At 43.3% G+C, this 20,752-nt stretch overlaps 1 protein-coding gene across 2 annotated transcripts in view; it reads left to right on the top strand.

Moving 5' to 3' along the window:
- Grin2a (glutamate ionotropic receptor NMDA type subunit 2A) overlaps positions 1 to 20,752 on the top strand; it is a 379,678-nt gene that overhangs the window by 45,791 nt on the left and 313,135 nt on the right. The gene's annotated exons all lie outside the window — the stretch shown is intronic.

Raw genomic sequence — 20,752 nt, 5'->3', positions numbered from 1 at the left:
CTTATACAGAAGGCAAAAGACAACACCCTACAGCTTGATGTGTCTCCCAAAAGTTCACGTGCTGGAGCTGTGATTCCTGATGCAGTGGTAATGAGAAGTGGTGGGGCCTTTAAGAGCCAGTTAAGTTGTTCAGGGGGCTTGGTGCCTTTCTCAAGATCGTAGGGTAGCCATTGAGAGTAGGTTGCTGTGAAGTGAGCCCAGCCTCTCTGGCTTTCTCTTCCGCATGCGTCCACTTGTCCCCCATGTCTTTGCCATGTTATGATACAGCATGAGCCTTCACCAGACTTAGCTGCCCAACTGATCTTGAATTCCCCCTTCCAGAACTGTGAGCTAAATAAATCTCTTTCCTTTATAAATAACCCAGTCTCAGATGTTCTGTTACAGCAACCTAAAACAGACTAAGACATCCTAAAAGAAAAATGGACAGAGAAAGTTAACAAGTGGTTAGAGAATAAAAATGCAAAGGTTAACAAATGCACAAGATGTTAAACTCTGAGAGTTAATGGTACAAGATACTTGAAATTAAGTGATCAAATTAGTCAGCTAACACAAAAATGTTAAGGGAGCTCTTAACAGTTAAGAAAAGCAAAATGACGAACAAGAAAGCAAAACAGAGCCGTGGGAAGGGGCTTTCTCTGAAGCCTCTTACTTTACTTTGGTGGGAAAGGAGTGGAGAGGGAGGGCCTCTCTTTCTGTGTCCTCATTTTGACCCCACTTCCTAGCTCCGGGCTTCCCCGCAGTGTCCCCATGTCAGACCTCTGGTTCTGAGTGGGAGGAACTTGCTGCAGTATTCTGTAGGGAGCTGAGTTCTGGGAGAGCCTGGCCCGAAAGCATCCTCCTACCTAGCTCCTTCTCCATTTCTCCCCCATGCAGGGTGCCTGAGTTTCTTGGCAGAGGAAGAAAGTACCCTCCTCCTCCTTTCTTGCAGTGGGAAGGCGGGCTTTCCCTCTGGGCCTTTGAGCCTCAGGTAGGCCTAAGGCTTAGCTGAACAGCCTGCGGGAGCCCTGACTGCCTGCTTCTCTCGGCCTGCATGGGGTAGAGGGATTATGTCCTAACTCTCTTGCTTTGCTTTCAGCTTTTGGACTCACTGGAGCAGAATCTCTGAGGCTCTCTGTCATGTCTTGGATTTGTGTAATTGAGGGAGGCTGCTGGGGCAATTTATGTTGGGATTTATTTGTTCCTTAGGCTCTCCGCGCTTGGGACTTCGCACTTGGAGTTGCTCTGTCCGGTACCACCTGGAATTTTGGGGGAAGCCAAACAGTGTTTGCTTTCTTCAATCCTTTGGCAATGAAATTCTGTGCCACATTTATGTGTCCAGAGTCAAATACCTTCCATTTCTGGCAGGAAGCAAGAAATCTTAAGAGGTCAATTTCTGACCATTGTGAAACTTGATTCCTATAGTGAGCAATCAGTGGCTTTGTGAGACGTGTTTAAAAGGTTTCTGTAGCACTCTGTGGCCTTAAGGATAAAATCTAGTGTCCTCACAATGGCTGACAAGAAGACCCTGCATGATTGGGCTGCTGCCTGCTGTTATGGGCTTTGGTTTTTATATTTTTCCTTCTCGTTCCTTCTAACCCCAGGGACTTTGCACTCTCTCTTCCCAATGCCTGGATGCTTTCCCCACTACTCTGCACCTGCTTGACTCCTTCTCATCCTTCAAGATATAGCTTTAATATCATTTCCTTAGGGAAGTTTCCTGAGAATCCTGTTCACCTCTTTCATAGGAGCCCTCTTCCTTTAACTGTGTGGCAGCCTTAATCTGTTCATGTGGATCTGTCTTTTCTGGAAACGGATGCTCCCAGAGGCTGGGCTCTCTGCTCTGTCCATCTTTGAATGTCAAGTAGAGAAGCTGATGGATGGGCCAACTTAAAATATCATGCATGAATTAATGAATGGATGGGTGGATAGCTCTCTAGGAAAGCAAAGTCAACTGCATCTTTCCTGATATCTCCTCATCCAGTCTCTCTTGGGCCAAAAGGAAAAGCCACTTGCATCCCGTAGTTTCACATCCTTGTCTACATCTGAGGCCCTGGGAAAGCTTCCCGCCCACTGAGCAATCCTGGCTCCAGTTAGCATCCTTTTCAAATCCCTGCTTGTCTAGGAGGAGCAAAGTTATCAAGGTCAAACTGCCAGTTATATTGGTTTCCTTTCTGTTTGTAGTTGGGAGGATGAGGTTTTAATGAGAAGCAAAATAACAGCCACCAATTACTGAGTACCTACTGCACATGGGGCAGACACTCTGCGTACATTATCCCCAATCCTCATGGTGTCCTAATGTGGTAGGCTTTACAGTTCCTCAACCTAGGGAGTTATTTGCACCCTAGGCAACCTGATCTCAAGACCCGTGCTCTTTTCTTACTATTTTCTCACAACAACACGGGTTAGTTTTTGGACACCTCCCCGCCCTTCTTGAACATGATGCTGTGACAAATTGGCAAGACTGCAGTTTTTATAAGCCTAAGTTGGTAGGTTGAGTTGGGAAGGTGAGAAACTTTACTTCCTCTGCTTCTGAGGGTTTCTCTTGATTGGGAGGGAGGTGAACCCAAGGGGCCAGTGGGAGGGTGATGGGGGTAAAGCAGAAAGAGCTCATGATCTGAGGGCTCGTGTGCTGAGTACTGTACAGAGTGGTTTCTAAGTATTGCCTCATTTAACCCTCAATGCAACTCTATGAATACTATTATCCTCAGTTCCATTGTACAAACAAGGAAGTTGAGATACAGGGAAAACAAGAGAGGGCAAATGGGGGTGGTCCAGCTAGTTTGTCTGCAGAGAGTGAGAGCTCAACCACTGTGACCCCACTACCTAGCTAAATAAAGGTTCTCCAGACCCTCTCTTACCCATTAAGCTGTGGCCCATTGACCAGAGGCCTCAATATCCTGTGAGAATTTGTTAGAAATGAGAACCGCAGGACCTGTTCCAGATGGACAGAGTCAGAATCTGCATGATAAGCAGCCCATATCTGACCCTTGCTCTACTGAAGTTTGAGAAGTGCCACTCCAGAAATTCTGTGAGTATAAAACAGGTGTGACCTTACTAAAGCCAGAAGCTGGGCATTTAAGGCCTGTGAGTTTGGATTTTGAGGAATAACCTGTGGTTTCAGTACCTTGCAAGTCGGGGAATCAACAAGCAGTTGCTTTCTTTGCTTGAGGGAATGAGTGATGACAAATTAATTTCGTGGCTTCCACAAAAATGAAAGCAAGTTGAGCTTGCAAAATTGATCCAAGTCTGGTGAAAAAAAAAAAAAAAAGAATCTATTGGCACGGGATCTATTGGCACAGTATTAAAGCTAAGTAAACAAAGAGCCCCTGCCCAGGGTTATAGACCTGTCCCTATTGCATGTGAGTTTGGCAAAGTGATTCACGGCCTGAGAAGGGGATCACTCCATCCCATCTGACCTGCAGCTGACACATCTGCAAATGTGGGGGAGGAGAAAAGTAGTCTTTTTCCCCTGGTGCTGGGATCAAACCTGGGACCTCATACATTCGAGGCACAGGTCTTACCTCGGAGCTACATCTGCAGCCCCCAAGGAGGGCTTTGATTCAAGGGACACTGACCCTATTTCATTGTGTCAGAGGGAAAAACTGATTTTTTTCTTCCTTGATGTAACACATTGGTGTTGCCAGCAGTGTATCTGATTGCAGGTGCTGGATGATCATTCAGCTCTTGTTCTTCATTTATTAGGTCCTCCTGGCTGCTCTCTTAGACACCTGAATCTTTAAAGATAAGGAGAGTTTTATTTTTTTGACCTTTCCCATCCATAAATGCCCCTAGGGCCTCAATGTGTTCATGTGGGCTTTACCAGTGATATATGTAGTCGTGTTGGAGTCAAAAGAATGATTGGTTGTGTGGAGGATGATGGATGCTGTGTCTCCGAGTCACCTCATTTTTCTGGATGGATCTGCTGAGTCTGCACCACTCTTTGTAAGGCTGACCATCCAGCAGGGGGCCCAAGAAAGTCAGCTCCATTTTCATATTACTTTGCTACTTCCTTTCATCTTGCCAAGTTACATTTAGCGTGTTATTCATATAATTCCTTTAAAATTTTTTTAACACTTCTCATCATTTTTTAATTTTTATTTTTAGGGACAAAAGAGTCTTTTAGGAAATAAGCATCAGAAACTAACTAATCAAAGCAGAAACTTTCTGGGACCAATCTGACAGCAGCATGTCTCTAATGACCTTCAAGAGGATCACATGCTCCAGGCAATTACAGGATTGGGGAGAAAATAGCTTGTTCTGAATAGCCTAACCTGATGCAATGTCTCTTCCTTTGCAGTGGCCCCCCTACCTCTGCTCTTTGTAGATTCCTTACCAGGAGCTTCCTGAAAGAGATTTCAGTTGGATTAAAACTCCTCCAGCTTTAACAAACTGCAAAGGGGACAACAGAAGCTAAAAAAGGGCATCTTTTGCCTGGTGCCAAATTTTTTTTCCCTAAGTTTTCTGGCTTTGGCTGCAGAAGGTGCATAATGCATTCTGACTCAAGGCCACATTTAGGAGGGAATTTTGCAGCTGGAGCTCCTGAGTATGGGTGCAGCTGGAAAGATTACATATTTGTCTGTAGGTTACCAGTTTCATACCTGGAAGTGGCAAGAAAGAAAGAGTATTGAATAAACCCCAGAGAGACCCATACTGAGGGGTGAATGAAGCTTACCTGACAGGGAAGCTTTGTGAAAAAGTTTCCATGCATCCTCTGACTTACTTATTTGGGCCGGGCATTTAGCTCAGTGGTTCCACCTTATGCTCCGCAAGCACAGGACTCGAGTTCAATCCCCGGAACCAAAAAAAAATTTTTTTGACTTATTTAATTAAAGCATATTTCCCTCTTGTTTGCAGGGCTATATGAGATTTTATGCAGATTGTGCCTTTAAAAAACAGTGTTTTTACTATTTAAACTCTCACACTGAGTAAAATTAACCAAAGTTGGTTCTGTATTAAAGTTCCCAAAGTTTTAGAATTTGCTCACTCTCTTTTGCCAGGGAGAGTGGTTTTCTCCTCATGAGTATCTGTGTGCTTTGCTACGAGGCCTAGATTAGCGAAATCCCCACATTCCTGTGCTGCAAAGAAAGCCACTTCCTGACCTCAGTGTGGGCAGAATGGCCTGGAAACTCACTCTGGGCAGCTGTGTCCAGCCAGTTTCTTTGCTTGTGTTGGGAGCCTCTTGCCTTGCTGTTATGGAAAAGGACGGTGAGCATGTGCCTTTGTGCTCCCGCGGTTCTGGAGGATTCCTGTTTCCATGTTCACAGGGACCCAGAACAGGATGTGTGGGCCACGGGTTCTGCAGGTCACTATTGTTGCAAGATGATTTCAGAGGAGGTAGCTGCCTGTGGGGTAAGCTGAATGCTTTTTCTAAAGATCCCCAACTTCTTCCTCATTAACAACTTCTGAGCCAGGGATCAAGACTTGTGATCTTTGAAAAAGATGCTCCCACACAAGGGGTGACCATCCCCCAGTGTTTCCACCTACATGACCCAGTGGTTAGGTGGCAAAATGCTTAGGTGACCTCTTGGGTCTTGGAGGTGGAGTGATCCTGCTAAGAGATCAATTTCTCTCCATCTGTGGTTGACACTAAGGGTCGGAGAATAGGAGTGAGTGCAAGACAGTGTACCTGGGATGTCCATGGCATAATTGCTGTACTCATAGCCCCTTATTTCTGTGCATGGATGATATGAGCAGGGTTATTGCACCAATTAAATTGCATCCAATCACTAGACTCTCTGACAACTTTGTGAGAAGGTTTGAAGAGATGAGCTTCAATGTGGGGCTTTGAAATTAGACTTTGGTAGGGTGTTTAAGGTAACTTTGTGGTGTAGGAGCTGAAGAGATGCTAGGATGAGCAGAAGTCAGGGGAAGCCTATGGGTAGGGATACGGAGTCAAGACTCCAGAGGGAGGCAGGTAAGAGACCATGGCAGGGCGGGGAGTATGAAGCCTTTCCAGAGGTGGTCTACATGTACTTTTACAAAAACAGGTTATTCTTGAGCTAACTGGGACTAACTTTGGGAAATCCAAAAAATAGCCGCACAAGAAGAGGAAGACAGAAAGAGAGAGGTTCCATGTACCTTCCAGAGAGGAGATCCGCTTATGGTCTGCTCACTACACACACACACACACACACACACACACTTGCACATACGTACACATATATATGCAAGCATGAACACATGCATAAGCACTCATCACAGACACATACAAGCACATCCCTCCTTTTGATGAAAAATTAGAAATAATTCTAATAAAAAGGTAAAATTCTAAGATATATTCAGAAAATTGGGGCCAGGGATTTAGCTCAGTGGTTCCACCGCCTGCCTCGCAAGCGCACGGTCCGGAGTTCGATCCCCAGTACCAAAAAAACAAACAAATAGAAAATTGGTGTTTCATGAGCTACGAAGCTATGAAAAAGGTCTTGTTGCTTTTAGAATACAGCAGAGTTCAGTAAGAGGAGGAGGACTAGGACATGAGAGAATGATAAATTCAGCAAGTTGAGGTAGAAACTTTGGGCTAGATCTGAGTTTCTCAACTTCAGCACTATTCGTGTTTTGGGCAGAAGATTTCTTTGTCATGGGGACTGACTTGTGCAGTGCAGGATAATAGCTGTCTCCCTGACCTATTTCTACTAGAGACTAATAGTCGTTCTCATTTGTGACAGCCAAAATGTTTCCAGACCTAGCCTGATGTTCTCTGGGGGTAAAATCTTCTGTTGAGAACCACTGGGTCAAGAAAAAAATAGAGATCAATCTCCTTGAACAAGATATTTTGTTTGTTTGAATCTACCATTTGTACAATACTGTGGAAGCTACAGAATTTGCAAAGGCACACTTCCTGACCTGTATGAACTAGCAGATTCCTTGAAAATATTAAGCACACAACAGCCTATCAAATAAAGCTGGAAAATTTCTTCCTCCAGGAAGAGCAGCAAATGTATCTGCTTGTATAGAATAGGTAAAGCACATACTAATTCATAATATATTAGGATGATGATGGATGTTGTAGCCAGTAAGCCCCCAGATACCAGTGGTTTAATACAAAAGTTTGTGTCTTCCTCATGTAATGGTATTCCTGGTTGGTGAACAGCTTTCCTCCATGAAGTGATTCAGAAAGCCAGACTTCTGTCATGTTGTAGCTGTCCTCTGGCCTCTGTCTCCAATGAGCAGAAGAAAGAAAGAGAAAGCATGCCATTAAAAAAAAAAGAAAGAAAGAAACTTGCCTAGATGTGATTTGTTCATGCTCATCTCCCTTTGGTGAATACTAGACTCATGGTGGTTTCTAATCAGGTGGAATAAATCAATATTAAATTGTGCCTCGGCTCAAACTCTGTGAGACTGTTGGCCCATGAAAATTCATGATCAGGATCCCAGTGATGTGGAGCACTGCCTTCATGGTAGGGAGAGTTTTGCATAGAGCATTCTTTTATGCACAGTTTGATGGCTAATCTTGATTGTTCATTTGATTGGCTTGAGAGATGCCTAGGAAATTAGGAAAGCCCACTTCTGGATATCTCTGGGCGGGTCATGGGAGTGTGAACTTTCTCTGGTACCTAGTCCCTTCCTCTCTGACTCTTTCTCTGCTCCTAGCTTCCTGAATTCCATGAGTTGAGCAACTTCCCTCTGCCATACCCTTTTTTCATTATGTTTTTCCCTTGCAGCCAGCCAACCATAGACTAATATATCTGGAACCGAGAGCCAAAATAAACCTCTCTGCCTTTACACTGTATATGTTAAGTATTTTGTCCCCACAAGGAAAAGCTGAATAAAACAGGCTATGAAAAAGATCCAGGTGTTCAGATCCAGGTGTTCAGTCTGTCTATTCTTTGCCTCTCTTCTTTCCCTACCAGGATTGATTGGAAGTAGGGAATTTCTATATCCCAAGCACTGAGCACAGGCTTAGATAAGTAAGTGTTTGCAGAGTTGGGGAATGGATGAGAAAATTATTCACATTGTAGGAATCTTGTAGCTGTGGGTGCGGGGGGCGGGGCGGTTCCTGGCCAAACAGGAAGTGGCAACACACATACTTGCAGAACTGTACTGTACTCCGCATTGATGTCATGGGTATCAAGGCAGAACAAGCTCTATTTGTTACATTGAGGGTGACCACAATTCTCTATTTTCAGCCAGGGATATAAGCGACAGAATTCTAACTCAGAGAACCTCTAGCCAAATAGGGAAATTTATCTGATCAGATAACTAAAAAGCTCAAGGATATTTGGCTTCCAGCAAGGGTGAATACATGTGCTTACCAATGTCATCAAGAACCTATTTTTCTTCATCTGTTGGCTCTGCTTCAGTTCCGTGTCAGGCTTAGCCTTTACCAGACTCTCCTCAAGTGGTGACAGAGATGGCACCAGCAGTGACAGACATTCATCCTTCAGCTTGCCTACCTCAGCGGGAAAAGGGCTCCCGAGAAGATCCCAGGATTGCGTGTCAGCCCCATGTCACGTGCCCATCTCTGCACCAATCACCATGGCTTGCCTCTCATTGGCAGGTCACATGGCACTGCTAGACCAAGGGGTGCCCGATCTGCAGGGATGGAAAGGCAAGAAGGGACAGTTCTTCTAGGAAGAATTGGAATGCTGCTACAAAGACATGGAAAGGGAGGCTGGTTGAGTGTTGACATCTCATGTTCAGTGTTTTTCTAATCTTCTTGCAGAATGGTGTAGTTTTGCATTTAACACTCATTAACATTCTTCTGTTAATTATACATGATTAAATTCTGTTAAATTTCCCTCCCAAGCTGTGGCCCTTGAGTTTCTTGTGAATACTGGGCTGCAGTAGAAGATACAGTTCAGGCCTGAGGCATTGGGGTCATTACACCCCCCTGGTCTCAGTCAATGGTTCAGCGAAGTTAATTGGCCCAGGAAAAGCCAATGAAATGGAATGAGACTTTAGCTGAAACTTGAAAGAGACATTGTTTCATCTTTAAGTTTTTATTATGAAAAAATTTTAACATATATGGTATAATAATAAACAGTGGTAACCTTCATGTACCCACCATCCAGCCTGAGCATTATCAACTCACAGACAGTCGTGTTCCATTGTATCACCACCCACAGTGGGTTATTTTGGAGCATATTCCCCAAGTCATATCATTTCATCTATGTATTTTTCGGTACGTGTCTCTAACGATAAGAGCTCTTGGGGAAAAGGACTTGTTATTTCCTATTAAAAGCGAATATGAGAAGATGCAGGGGATAAAGTTGCTGTAACCATCTTGTTTTCACTTGGAGGAAGCAAGTGGAGCTGCCTAGAGGGCAACAGAACAGCAAGGAGGAAAGCTAAATCCCAGTGACAAACTTTGGGCTCTGAATTCAGCTGTGGGTGAAGTAAGCTTTACCACTTTTTCGAGTTAAGTGAACCCTAATTCCCTTTGGCCATGTTGTTGATGCCTTGCTTTATCCTCTTCGTCTATCCTGAGGGTCACCTGAAGCTTGAATGGTCAGTCCTAAGGCTATGATGGCTTTTTCCCTCAGGCACAGCTATCTCTCTGCCTAAAGGCTTTCTCTGACCATTGAACTGTGCGTGGTTCCGGCATATGGCAGACCAGAAGTGGCAGGGAACAAACATACCCCAGAGCCACCCTCAGCCAAGAGGGACATAATCATCCCAGCTTCCTTGTAGCTTAGTGAAACAACCCTGAGGTGTGCTGTGGACTGTGCGGGAGCCCCAGTGGCAATGAGTTCTCCTTATCCCGACAGTAACCTTCCCCTTAGTGCCCCTGTTATTGGCTTCTTTTCCTTTCCGCCTTACTGTCTCTCAGCTATACCCGGTACCTTTCATTTCTAGCTTCAGAATTTGCTCTAGAGAAAACAACTTAAGACACTTTCCTCTTCTTTCCCCCTTTTTTTCTTAAGCTGCTATGTTTCCACTAACAGTCATTCTGGAAAAAAAAGAAAAAAGTCCTAAATAATTATGCTCACATTTCCCACCCCCAATATTTGCTTGGGACACGAAATAATGGATACTCCCAGGAAACTGTGTCCCCACTCTTGTGCCCCCATCTGTCATACCAAATGCTTTCAGCCTGATGATCTTGTTGCAGAAGCCAGTCAGGTCTCAGGAATCCTTGGTTCGCAGTGGGTTCACCTGCAGCATAATAAGATCCAGGTGCTCAGGGCTCTGATGATGCAGCCTGGCCTGATGGTTCAGGTAGTGATGTTTCAGGTGTACACACAGCAGGATTCTCAGCTTATCCTTTTCAAGGTAGCTTTCCAGCATTGATGACAAGGAGGGGACAATCTAGAAATGAAAACACACAAAACACTAGTGAAACAAGTAGCTTTAAAGCAGAGCTTCAGGAGCATTTTGCAAGCTTTCAGCATTTTCAGTCCATAAGGAGATCACAAAGTAAGCTGGAACAACAGCAGCAGCAGCAGCAGCAACAACAAGAACAACAAACAATTTAAATAATCCAGAGTGGCAGTCACAAAATCCAGGTACTTTACTCAAAGGAGAACCCTCTCACTCAGGCCTTGGTTACTCTTACTTTACATGCAACTCCAACAGAAACACCATATTTTAAGCACAGGGGGAACACACACAGCAGGAGCTGTGACTCAGAACAGCAAATGAACCAGACAAAAATTGTGAATGTATGGAAGAGGTCACTGATCCATGTTATGTGGGAATGTGGGTCTAGTGAGTCCAGGGGGAAAAAAGGACATAAGGATTTTCAAGTGAAATAGCCTCATTTTTCTATATCAGAAAAGATTTAAACAAAGTTTAAAAAGAACAATGTGCAGGCCTGGTACACTGGGCGCTTGACTTTGCCTCAGCAAATTAGGCATGAATTCTCCATTTTGCCAACAATGCTCCTACTCGGCTCAGAGGGGACACTTTAATTTTGGTTCCTTGGTGATTAGATTGCTGTGTATTTTTTTGAGCACAGGGCCTCAGTTTGGTTTGTCTTCCTGGGAAATACTTGTCAGAGAAATCAATGAGTGCATCATCATCTGTGGAAGTCACTCTTATTTTGGAGGCGTGGGCAGTGTTCTTAGCTCCCCAAAACAAACTTGCTGTGCACATCCTGGGATCGATGGGGCTGGTGCCTGAGGACCCTGGGGACTCAGAGGATACGTCTTCCTGCCTTCTCCTGTGTTGACACAATCGGCTTTCAAAGGTTACCGTTCCTCTGTGGGTGGCTGGCCTATAGCATCCGCTCTCTGCTTTGCTTGATTTGGTTCATTTCATCCAGGCTGGAACCTGGAGTCTGGAGTCCAGACACACATTCTTTCTCAGGCAGATTGAAAATCACCCCTTCAACTCTGTCTCGTGCATCCAAGCAGGCTCTCCTGTGAGGTTTCTCGGAAGTGTGTCTCACTATTCACATTGCAGAGCACAAGGGCATTGTTAAGTCCTGTTAATGAAAGACCGGACCATTTCTCCATCTTTTAAAGATGTCCTTCAATATTTTGCTCCTCAGGGTCATGAGATGATCTTAAATACTTTTTTAGAAAGTTCATTGTATTTTTAAAATTTTTGTCTGATCCCAAGAGTGTTATATACCAATTGTTCTGGAAATACAGATAAAAATTATAAACAATTCTGTCGTGCATTAAGCACAATGGCATTTTCATGTGTTTCCTTCTACATGTTAGAGTGGGCATCAGATGTGTGCATATATGTTTGTGTGTATCCATAGCTCTACAGACATAAAAATACAAATATATAAATGTATGTTCATAATTACACTTGATCTTAGCCAAAAGGCCGAGAAGTGATTGTATGTTCATAATTAGACATAATTTTTGCCTGCTTTTTCACTTAGCGTCAAGTTCTCTGCAAGCATCATTTTTAATGATCACATAAAGCCATTTTATGGTTGGGCTTATTTAATTGCTTATCCAATGCTGGATGTTTGGGTCATTTTCATGGAAACTTTTATTAATATAAATAATACTGTAATAATGTATCTCTGTGCATAAGTATTGATATTTATCATTGTTTTCTCAGCATTATTCCTTTTAGAAATGGAATTAGAACTATCTCTTGAGAGGCCCTGAACTAATTTCAATAAATTCTTTTAAGAGCTGAAGTGAGGGTATTTCTAGCTCCACTGAATTGGTGAACCCAAAAGGCTAGTTTTAAAAAATTTCTCTGGATTATTTTAAGAATAATCACTTTAACTTATATATCCTTACTGGGTGTGGTGGTGCATGCTTGTAATCCAAGCACTCTGGGAGGCCAAGGCAGGAGGATCACAAAACTTCAAGGCCAATCTGGACAACTTAATAACTTAGTGAGACCCTGTCTCAAAAAAAAATAAAAAAATAAATAAAAGGCTGGTGATATAACTCAATGTTAAGGCTCTGGGTTCAATCCCTAGCACCACAAAATAGACAAACAAACAAACGTATGTATAAAAATCTATTTTTCATTCATCTGAGGGTGGCTCTTTGACAGACAACAATCCAGGAACTCAGGCTTCTGGCATCTTCTGGCTCTTCCACTTTCAGTATGTGGCTTCTAAGGGCACTGAGCTCATTTACATTGTGCTGTGGAAGGGAAGGAGCATGGGAAGTTCTCTAAGGACCAGATGTGCCCAGGAAGGGAATGGTCCATCAGCAAATCCTGTTGGCTTTGTCACCAGTCAGCCCTTGATCATCCAGCTCTGCCCTTCTCACTGCAAAATCCAGTCCTGGCCACCATCATGGCTTCTCTGGGTCATACCAACAGCTTCCCGACTGAGCTCCCTCTTCCACTTTTCCTTCTGTAACTTGCATCCTGTGTTCCATTAGATATTGTTAATACCACCTGACTCATGCCATTCCCCAGGTAAACATGGTATAAATTCCATTTGAATTTGTACTGAAATCCCAGTCATTTTAGTATCTGTGAGGTCCCATGTGATCCAGGCCGTGTCCCTTCTCCAGTCTCATCTTTCACCACTTTGCCCTCACTAAATGCTGTGCAAATGGTCACCATTCACCTTTTCACATTCACCACCCCGTAGCCTTTGCATATGCTATTCCTTTTGCCTAGAACTTTCTTCCTCTTTCTCTGTTCTTGTCTGGTTTGTTCCTACCTTTCAGATTTCAGCCTACCTTCATGGTTTGAACCCATTGGGTTATGATGCATTGCTTTTTTGTATACTTTTAGGTGTTATCTGCTAGTATTTTGGGGGGCATTTTTGCATCTGTGCTCATGAAAAGTATTGGTCTGTGGTTTTCTTATGATGGCTTTGGAATCTGGGTAAAGCGAATCTCATTTAATGAGTTAAGTATTTCCTCTACTTTCTAAAATGATTTATGTAGGATTGTTTCTTTTTTCTTTAAATGTTTGATAGAATTCATCAAAGAAGAAATCTCTGCTTGAAGTTGTCTTTGTGGGAAAGTTTTAAATTATAAGCTCAATTTATTTAATTGGCATTGGGCTGTTGGAAGTTTTCGACTTCTTTTTGGAAGAGCTTTGGCAATTTGTGCCTTTTCAGAAATTTTTCTATTTCATCCAGCTTGTCAAGTTTATAGACATAAAAGGGTTTGTAATATTCTTTTATTTTCATTTTATCTGAGATGTCTGTAGTGGTACCCTCAACTTTACTTCTGATATTGTCTTCACTCATCTTTTCTTGATTAGTCTTTCTGGATTTATTATTATTATTATTATTATTTTGGATACCAGGGATCGAACTTGGGTCCTTGCGCCTGCGCAGCAGGCGATGAAACCATTGAGCTAAATCCCCGGCCCTCTGGATTTATTAATTTTTATTGATTTTTTTCAGAGTCAGCTTTGAGTTTCATTGATTTTTCTCTATTGTTTTTCAATCAGTTTTTAGCCTAAATGTCTTAGAGGATATTTTCTGACCATTCTACTAAAGTGGCTTCCCCTTTCTCTTGTCTCCCTTCCCATTATTTATTTTGTAACCCAGCTCCGTATGTAACTGTTTTTTATTTGCTCATTCTTTGCATGTGCTTTTTGGCTGCTAAATTATTTTCAGATAGTGGAGAATAAGTCTACCCAACATGTTAATGTGCATGATGAATTTCTAAGAAGGACACATACAGCAGTTTCTAAATGTAGTGGAGCAACAGTATTGATAGTGGTTAACTGAGTAATCTGTAGAGTTTAGCAATCTCAGCTTCAATCCTGAATTTACCATTCACTAGAGGAATGACTTTGAGCAAATCAGTCAACTTCACTGAGCCTCAGTAAAATGGGTATAAAATAGTACTTATCTCAGAGGATTATGAAAGAAAAAATTGAATATATATTCAGCACATTGCCTGGTACATAGTAGGAGTTTAATAAATGTAAGCTGTTGCATTTAGCTCTTTGGTAATCACCTTGCAGAATAAAGTTCTGTGGAGAACATTTTGGGGAGCTCTGATATATACCCTGTTTGTTTATGATTTTGACATAAAGGGCATGGAATCATTGAATTGTTGCTGCTAAAAACTTGTGACTGAGGGGTCCAACTGAGCACATGGAACATGCTATTTCTTAGCGTGGTTGGAGCTCTCCTGTGACTCCTGGGACAAGCCACAGGTAAGGATTCCCACGTCACAAAATTCTGAGATGAGGGCTGTGCAGCATGGCAGCTAAGACTTCTGACCTATGATCCAGAGGCCTGGGGTTTGCATTCTGGCTCTGCTCTGTACTTAACGTCTCTGGGTCCCTGTTTACTCTTGTGTAGGATGATCTGGTGAGAAGCGTGCCTATCCTGGGCTGATGAGAGGGTTAGATGAGACATGCGTGAGAAATCCCCCAGTGTCTGCCCCCTGCATATGGGGCACCCCCTCAACCTCTGCTATCCCCAGAACACCAGCTTCATACCAAAGGGGAAACGTCACCCAGCAGTCACTTCGCATGCTCTGTATTCCACCACTCCATCGGTGTGCTCAGATGTCAGGTTCTCAGAAATACTTGTGAAATTGATTCTTCTTTTTATTCATTCAATCGACAACTGTGACTTCAGTGTCCTAAAGCCCAGCAGGCACGGGATAGTCCCCACATCTGCCCTTGGTTATCCTGGCCGGCATCTGCTTGTCTCAGGCGAGCTACTCCTTTCCCTCTTGGGAATCCTGTAGTTTCTGGATCCGTGGGAAAGGTGCAGGACTGACAGGGATCTCATGAGCCCAGCAGAGCATTAGCTCTCATTCACAGGAGTGTGTCTACCTCTCTTCAGCCGTGGTTTGCAAATTCCAGACAAGGCACTGTGCTGTTTGCTAACCGGGACTGGCAGGAGCCTGAGCATTTATTCAAAGGCTCCAGAATTCTGATATAGAGCAAGACAGACCCAGCTGGATCCTGTAAGTACTCACCAGCCAAAGTGCTGCTGTGAATTTAAAGTTGGCTCTTGGCAGTTTTGCTACCAGAGAGAAGAGGTTGTGTGTACTTTGTCCTCTGGGGTTGCCACTGCTGTTTATGCCCCATAGGTTTCTTTGGTGGAGTTGGATCTACCCTGCACTGGTCCTCTATCTCCCTCCATGACATCTCCTGTTGCCTGGTGGTAAAGTTGCAGATAGACACACATCATGGATTCATGCTGAGGTCTCCCACTGTCTCGTCCTTTGCAGAAGGAACTTCCCTCCGTATGCTCAAGGTTGAGGGCACATGCTTGGTTCAACATTTCTTCCTTAGGGGTACCTGGCCACTTCCCCCAGCACCCACCCCAAATTCTCTCCAGCTTCACAGTGTCCTTAGAAGTAGCATTTTTTTTGATTCAACACCATGAGCTGGGTTCAGGTCTCCACATAATGCATGTGTGAACATCGAGTGCTTAGCCCCACCTTTTTGTCTTCATTTCTTTCCCTGCAGATGGAGATGTCAGCAGTCCTGACATCTGCAGGGCCCTTAGGAGGCTGAGTTAACACACAGGCTTCCCCTCCTGATCCAGCGTGGCTTTGCCAGCTGCCTTCTCTCTTTCCAAGTGTCCCCATTCCCTCCCTTCCATGTTCTACTCTCCCCATGCATTGCCCCTCTCAAGGATATCTTGAGATCCTGCTCCATTCCCCTTCCTCTGGAAGTAAAGGAGCTGACTTCCTGGCATTTCATGAATGCCATTTTACTTTATTTTTAAAAAAATCCACATTTCCTTATGTACATCCTCATTCAGTCATTCAACAAACACCATCTGAGGGCCTTCTAAGTGTCAGGTTGGTTCCAGGGATTCAGAGAATGAGTTATGCTCTTAGTCCTCAAGGGACCAGCCATGGAAAAATATTCACTAAACAATCTCGTGTGTGATGGTACAATGAGTGTGGCTGTGCTAGGATGGTGGGATTTGGGAGCTTTTTTCTTATTTTAAATTAAAAAAGAATCAGGGCCAGGGATTTAGCTCAGTGGTTTCACCACCTGCTGCACAAGTGCAGGGACCGGAGTTCGATCCCCAGTACCAATAAATAAATAAATAAATAAATAAATAAATAAAATAAAAAAGAATTTGAAAAGGAATAAAATAATGTTTTAAAAATATACAGCCCCCCAAACACAAAAGCCTCTTCTGCTAATTTCTTTCCTTCAAATGTTCGTCATCTTGGATATTTCAGGTGGACATGTATGCATTTTTCAGTTTATCCATGTGTCCAGAGTGCTTGGGAGAACACATGCCCTCATATAAATATGCACAAATATGCATATACAGTTGGCCCTCCATGCCTGTGGATTCTGCCTCTGCAATTCAATCAAACCACAGATCAAAAATATTTGGAGAAAATTGTACCTGTCCCGAACATGTGCAGACTCTTTAATCTTTATTCCCTTAACAACATAGCACCACAGTTATTTATATCACATTTAAGTTATATTAGGCATTATAAGGTATCTAGAGATGATTTCAAGTATGTGGAAGGATATATGTGTGTAATATCCAAATACTCTGCCATTTTATACAAGGTACTCAAGTATTCACAGATTTTGGTATCTGCCAGGGACCCTGGAATCAATTCCCCACAGATACCAAGGGATGAATATATATATATGTGTATATAAGTCTATATGAGCCTAAATTTATTTTGCCTTATTTATTTAGAGTGCCATAAGGTAGTCCTATGATATTAAAATTATTTATAATAGCTGCCAAATGCTGTCACATGAGTTGTTTCATGTGCATTTCATATGCACTGTGATTTTTCCATGGTTCCCTTACCTCTGTTAATGCCGCGTCAGCCAGTCCTGCCACCCAAGAGGCCTGGGAAGGCCCTCAAGCTCAAAGCGCTCCTGGCTCTGATGTGACTGTGTGAGTCCCCCCTGCAACCTCCTGTGTGCAGAAAGACCCAGGGCACACTGTTGACTTTGGAGGTTTCTGGCAGCTTCTTTGAAGGGCAAGGCTTTTCCTTCCTGGGGGACAACTGGCTTCCGTCTTCAGGGTCCTGGTCAGCGCTGCAGGATGAAGCTGCTTCAGCCTTTGGTCAGGGTTTTGGAGCCCTCTTGCTTCTGCTGTGAACCTTCTCTGGGCTTCCATCACTCAAGAAGGCTCAAGGGAAGCCCTGACTCTTCCAGGACCACTTTGAAAGACTTCACACTGGCCCCAGGGCAGTCTTGTTTTCATGCTGGCAATAAAATCCAGAACTTTTTTTTTTTTGGCAACTGGTTAACTGTCGACTGCAGGTTTCTTTTGTTGTATGCTTCCACTGTGATCTTGTGACACTTGGTGGCTACCTGTCATCTTGTTTATCACAGTTTGGTGTTTTAGTTATTTAATTTTGGTTTTCCCGTCCGTCTTCCTTATGCACTGTGCGCTCATGGGAGACATAGAAATCTGAACTGTTGTATTCTTTTGTTTTGTTTTTAGGTATTCCTTGCACTTTTCCTCTAGAGAATCAGGGTGGGAATTTGCCATTGTCTTGTAATTGGAGAAACTAACTATATATGCAGGGAAGACCACTCCTTCCAAGATTAGGCAACAGCTTGCTCATGCAAGCTTCCTACATACAAGGATGTTTAAAAACCTAATCACAGAGAAAGCAAGTGGCAATGGAATTAATATAACTTACATATTGATTACTTTTTGCTTCATTAAGTCATTTATCCTAGTGGAATTTATTTGGCTCCTATGATATTGAGGGTTCTCTGCCAGGCACCAGGGGTATACAGTTTTTAAAAGCTTTTGTTTTCCTCTTTATGCAAATTTGCATCTTTAATTATTCATTGAACAAGTGTTTACTGAGTGTCTACTACTGTTTGAAGAGGGGGAATTACATCAGTAAACAAAGCAGACCAAAAAAATGGACTCTCATTAATAGGAACATAAAATGATAAAGACATGCTTCAGAATGTTATTCCAGTCTCTTGGCAGAAGAACAGAAAACACAAACCCGACAACAAAACTACAAACAGACATCATGTTGTGTGTTCACCTCTTCCCACTGGCCTTCTTCTGTCTCACTTCTGACTCATTTCCCACCCTTGTTGCTTCTGGGTGTTGGGAGAGAATGGGAAAGAGAATTTCTTTAGGAACTATGAAAAAGAAATGTCATATTTGGTGAGATTCACTTGGGAGCCTACAGTCAAAACATAAATAGTTGGTACCATGTCTGATTCACAAAGCAAGATTGTGTTTATGGATAACACTTGAACTTAAGTTTCTCATCCAGTCTCTTTATCCCAGCAGAACCATGTTTGATGCAATCGAACGACACCTATTTTCTTGGATATTTCTCCTATATATTTTCTGACTTGGTATCCTGATTCATCTATTTATGGATTACCCACTTAATACAGCACAAATACAGCCAACTATAAGGAATTTGTAAGAATGTAGAACACATGAACACAAGTTCATTGAACTTAAAGCCTTATGGGAGGGAACCACCAATTATTTATTATAATTGTCATAGCAACGATGAGTAGGAAGTACAGGGAACCTCAGGGTGTGGAGTGGTGCTGGAGGTTGACTTCGCTAATGCAGTAGTGTTGGAACTGTATCATAAGGATAGGTCACAAGGAGTTGGGAAGATGAAGATGTAGCTGTGATGAGAGAGTGGCAGGGGCGCAGGGAATTCCAGCATGTGCAAAGGCCCTGTGGCTGGAAGTACTGTGGCTCCTTTAAAGAACCAAAAGAAGTTTGAAATGATTATCCACTCAGAATCAGTGAGTGGGAATACAGGAGTAAGATGATATTCAAGGTACAGAAAAAGGGTAGGCCATGCAGGGCTGAGCAGGCAACTCTGAGGCAAAGTTTTTTTTTTTAAAGCAAGAGACAGACGCAGTCAGCTTTTTGTTTTTTTAGAAGACTTCTTCAGCTATTAAGTGAGGGAAATGAATTGCAACCAAGGAGTAAGAAAGAAAGGTTAAAATGTCATTAACCTTGTCCAGGTGAGGGATTACAGGGACCTGGTGCAGGAGAAAAGAAGAGTGGGTGGATATGAGCATCCTGGAGGGGTGGAGGGAGGGGAGATGCAGGAACGAGAATCCTGGAGTTGCAGCCCAGCTGTGTGGAGGTGCTGCACCCTGTGGAGGGGAAGTGGTGAGGTTTGTCCTGGACACGTTGAGTTTCAGGGGCCCTCAGGCCACCCCAGCAGGGAGCAGTGCAGAGCCCAGCAGCAGTGGGCACTGGGGAGCCTGCATCTCTGGAGATGCATCAAGTCAACCAGGGAGAGAGCAGGGGATGGGAGGGAGAAAGGCCAAGGCTGAGCCTTGATGTTCAGTGAAAAGGATCACTCAGCCCCTCTCTCCGACTGTAGCTTTTGAACATGTCCATGAAATGAATGAACAGATACAAGAAAGAGTGAATACATCCCACAGTTTCTTCGAACTCATTTGTATCAAAAAACTATAGTTTCATGTTTCTGCTTGGCCCTAGAGAAAAAAAGTCCTTTGCTTCAGCCTCGTGTGGTTTTCCAAGCCTTTCACAGGCGCTTCTGTCCTGGCTGTGACCCTTTCTGGGTTTTTTGTATTAAGATAGATGTTGATAAACTGGGCTCATTCGGAGGGAGGGAGGTCTCCGGGGCAGGCGCAAGTCTAAAACTTCAACAAGGATAAGTGTGTGTCCAGAGTAGGGAAAGATGGGAAGGGAAGGGGTAAATACATTGCTATACACAGTTGCTCGAAAGGTTTCCATATTGAACATGGACCAGATTGACCAGCTATTTCAGATTGCTCTAGAATCTAAAGGAAGAATGGGGCCTGTAGGGGGGGCAAAGTCTACCTCCAGGAAGTAAATAAGAAAGAACAGTGAGTCGAATATGTTTCAAGTTCTCTGTCATTGGAGGTCATCAGACAAAATAAGTATGTAGGGGTTGAAGGGAGGGCAGGGGAATGGGGAAAATAATAAGAACCAGGAGAGATTATGTAAAGGTACACATTTCCAATGATGAATATCATTATATTGTATTCCTAAAATGTACCGATAAAATTAATTTAAAACAATAAGCATGTACTGGGGGCTGCAGCACATGCTGTGCTGAGCCCGACCTGGTGTGTATGTATGGCTTCTCTTGTCCCACAGATTCTGTGAGGTTTTTAGGACTTCTGGCAATATTCCTGTCTGTAGATAGGCATTCCTTCAAGTGCCTCAGCTAGAACCAAGGATCTTTGTAGCTCCCAAACTCAAGACGCAGCCACAGAACTTCAAGGAGAAGATGTAGCTTGGAGGTTGGTTAATACCCTTGGCTGCTGGCATTTTGTGTAGCCATGATTCTCCTTGTGTCTATTCTTGGCTCCTGAAGGATGGCTGAAGTGATTGAGCACCATCCTTCAGGGACTCCTGTATTTTCTGCTCAGCAAAATATCTGCAAATTACATCAGGGACTTGTGCGAGGATTGGCCACTTCTGTCCCTAAGTATGTCGTTTCATTCAGCACTAGTGATTCAGAGGCTGTGACGC

The sequence above is a fragment of the Heterocephalus glaber genome, unplaced genomic scaffold (genome assembly GCF_053883595.1).
Source record: "Heterocephalus glaber isolate CG9 unplaced genomic scaffold, H.glaber_assembly_v1.0 deba00001781, whole genome shotgun sequence".
NCBI lineage: Eukaryota > Metazoa > Chordata > Mammalia > Rodentia > Bathyergidae > Heterocephalus > Heterocephalus glaber.
This window is presented reverse-complemented; position numbering and strand designations above follow the sequence as displayed.